Source organism: Ostrinia furnacalis, unplaced genomic scaffold (assembly GCF_004193835.3).
Source record: "Ostrinia furnacalis isolate ACB-3 unplaced genomic scaffold, ASM419383v2 OfSCF2828, whole genome shotgun sequence".
Lineage (NCBI taxonomy): Eukaryota > Metazoa > Arthropoda > Insecta > Lepidoptera > Crambidae > Ostrinia > Ostrinia furnacalis.
The window spans coordinates 1-3,865 of NW_021133067.1; the positions used below are offsets into that span (position 1 = coordinate 1).

The following is a 3,865-nucleotide window of genomic DNA, read 5'->3' on the forward strand; positions in this document are numbered from 1 at the left end:
CTGTAAGGCGTCACTAACCGTGTGTTATGTTGTCATTAAAAATAATTCAAACACTACCAGTCCATAAAATCAAATTAAAACACTCTAATTTAAAAAAATATCAAAATTCAAATTTAAATAAAATTTAAATTTAATCAAAAATCAAAATTTAAAATTTAATCAAAATCAAACTTTAAACAAAATCAAAATTTAATTAAAATCTAAATTCAATCAAAACCAAAATTTAATTAAAATCAAATCAAATCAAAATTAAAAAGAAAGAAATCGGAAAGTTCAGCACTTGCACACAAACCCCAGATAGGCACTGCTCACAAAAACCCATCAGTTTTCTGAGAGCGACAACTGATAAAAATTTAATTGAATCAATAATATTGTTGAACTACACCATACTATAATCAATCATCAAGAATAAACCGAGTGTAATATAAATGTTCATAATTTTGAGAATACTCATGCATTTTCATTTTTACATTGCTTCCATGCAAATTCGTTATAACAACCAGAATTTAACGACCCTAAATAGTTACGATAGCTTGGGTCCTACATGAATTCAGTTATCATGACTCCCTTATTAAACAAAATCACCAACATTAATCCCGAAATGCGTCCTTGGCTTTCTCAAATCTCTCTTTATTTCCACCTAAATACGAATTGAAATTCTTATACCATAGTCATTGTTTATTTATGCAATGTTTGGATTGGAACACTACAACAGACTTGAAAATATGGCATACCTAATCAGAAACAATCTGACAGCACTAGAAACGCTCTAAAATTGCATCCTTTCGGTGCATAATACCAGACATTCAGCGATTTGATTATCATCAAATTAAGCGCAGTCAACCTTATTGCGAGTAATTTGTTAAAAAGTTGCAGTCAGAAACAAGTGTAAAATCGCAGCTAGCAAAAAATATCGAAAATGCTTATGGTTAAGTAGGTAGGTAGGTACTTAACGATTGAATTCCTCCACATGAGACCCCAAAGCTCAAGCGCCTCACTTTTGATTTTTTTTACACGATCCCCTTTTTTTATTAATTATATTGGTTTCAAAGCTTTAGTGTTTTAAACAAGGTCTCTTTACAAAAAATCCCCTGTTCGACGGATACCAAAAGAAGTATGACATCATTATGTCAGCATTACCATTATAAAATGGAATGTAGTTACTTACATTTCCTAGAGATTTGTAAAAATACAGAAAGTGAACCTCTCAAAGGATTGGAAACCGTATTGCGATTTTCATCAAATTCATAATAGCCAATATACAGGCAAACAGCAGGTACACGCCCAGTAATGACGTCTAATGTGACACCAAAACACTTCATACGCCGCCCACACCTTCTTTGCATAAGGTGCCAAAATGCATCACGAAAAACACTCGCTAGATGACAGTACCATTAGCGTACCACTTTTGAGTCGACACCAAAACATGCCTTTCCCTGTACCTAACAGTATGAAAAATCAAATGCAAGGCGTACTGAATTTATACGTGCACTGTGACTTCAGCAAATTAATACTAACACCCTCAGATCATAGAAGATCTGGGTTAACACCTAACATGTCTGTGGATGCTACTGTACACGAAAGTGTTAAATCCGTCTTTCTTTTCATTATTAGTGTGGCAAACAACAAATGTATAGCTAGATAGAACTGAACTGAATGAACAATTTCTTTATTTAAACTAGCAATAAAACAACAGTGGTGGTTGTTCACCCTTTAAGCATTATTAGAGCGTCTCTTCAGGGGACACATGAGTCACTATTCTATTTGAGATTAGGTATCTCATTTTTAATACACGTTTTATGACGATAAAACACAAATTCATTCTCCGCTCCACCATACCAGCGCTTTTAGATTGGGTCTTTCAATTCAGGTAATTGCACAACAATAATAGAACCAAAAATTTGGAAGGCGGAAAAGTAATCCTTTTAATAGTTTATAACTTTCAGTGGTAGTACCAAGTATTACTGGTATTATTCTTTAAATAAGTCAAATTAAATGATCTATGACCGATCCAAAAGATTCAGTTTAGTAAAAATATCAACTTTCAATTTTACAATTACTTAGAATACTTGTCTATTCTAAAGTAGGATACTTGTCTAATCAATTTTATCCTTCATGTATTTTTGACACAGTATACATTTTATTTAAATTTCATAGTATATCTGTTTCATTAACTTTAGCACGATCAGATGGTGTGCCTACTTGACACAAATTAACCAGTGGTTATTTTTTAACATCTTTCGAGTTTACAACAGCCGGTGCAACTCGAGCAAAGTCAGGCAAAAAGTGGTAATAATTATTTTATTATTGCCTAACCACGTATCGTGTCAAAGCCATATTATTGAGTTACAATCTAAATCTTACGAACCATCTCAATGTACGAAAAATTACGATCAATAAATAATAAGTTACCACCACATTAGTACCTATTTTCAGGAATCACACGAAAATCACAAAACAACGTATCAAATCAACAATCGATCACATAAGTATCAAAACAGACTTAAGACTGAACGTTACCACATGCAAGTGACCACATAATTATGTGTCATCCAGAAAATGTATTAAAACAACATTTTCTCTATTCAAAGAACAATCAGCCTCAAAGTCAAAATAAAAATGGAACGACTGACCGTATGCAGCAATCTCCACCACCGTGCAGGCTCGGTGATGCTACTCAGCTCCTGATGATCATACTTTACCAGAAGCTGTCTTCACCTGGACACGCGGACAGTCCACGCCATTTCGCACTCGCGACGCGGAATCCCACTTCTGATGTCGGAGCGTCGGGCTCTCGGACGGCACCAGAAGGGTCTCTCATTGAATTCATACTATCTACCTATGTGGGCGTATAGGGAACACGTGCGAGTGGATACTAACACTAATTATAATCACTGATTATAAACGACTAACTTTACAAATTTCTCTGCAATGTGTTTCAAGTTTTGTTTAGACTCTTGTGTATTTTGAATTAGTTTTTCAAACAATTTCTCTAATGCTCCTGTTTCTCTATCTTGTACAGCCACAGTTTGTTCTTGTTGTATTTCCTCTAAGTATTGATCTCCAAATTGTAAATTACTATCCTCATCTAAGTAGGTATTTTTAAGTTCTCCTGACATTGTTATCCAAACGTTTCGTACTTGATATCTTTTCTTTAAGCTGTTTTTTACCTTGATAAAGGCCGCTGTTTTTATTAATTCTCTGTGATGAACAACAGACTGGAGCTCTTTTGGTATGACATAAACTTTATTTTCACTCGTAGTTATTGAAGTTATACAATGTATATTCGATTTTTCATCAGTCCCCGGAAGTAATGTGAATTTGAAACAAAGTTTTTCCATCTTCATTTCTTCATAAACAAAAATGTCGTTTTATAAAGGACTCTTTCTCAGAGATAAAATAAACACATGTGTTGCTCTGTAAAATAAAAGATTTATTTAATATTAATACATTTCCCATTGAAATAAACTAAATTCCTTATTCATTGGCTATAACACAAACCTGTAAAATAAAAGAAACGACATTTAAAGTTTAATAATATCTCTTAAAATATCTTCATATTTTCCACAATGACTTTTCACTATGACATTTTTTGACAGACATTTTAAGTCATAGACAAATCATAGACCTTAAAGTAAAAAGTATTTACTTTACAAATATACTGTTAGAGTACGATAGTGCAATTCAGGCTTAAACTATCGGCAATGTTGTACAATAAAAACTGGTGATTAAAAACATCAAGTTAAAAGTTTTTCGGGTTCGATTTTTTGAACTTATTTTTAATTAACAATTGAGTTTTAAGTTTTTTCAATTATCAACCAAAAATAACCCATATCTGTCTTGTTCAGTCACAATCTAACAACAT

The 3,865-nt window shown here is 32.8% G+C and overlaps 1 long non-coding RNA gene across 1 annotated transcript; it reads right to left on the reverse strand.

Annotated features, from left to right (window-relative positions):
• Positions 1-3,012: 3,012 nt before the first annotated feature.
• On the reverse strand, positions 3,013-3,653 carry LOC114356545 (uncharacterized). The gene is made up of 2 exons (XR_003656226.1): positions 3,502-3,653; positions 3,013-3,417 (listed from the first exon to the last, which is right to left on the reverse strand). It is a non-coding gene; the product is annotated as an uncharacterized LOC114356545 (long non-coding RNA).
• Between the last annotated feature and the right edge of the window lie 212 nt (positions 3,654-3,865).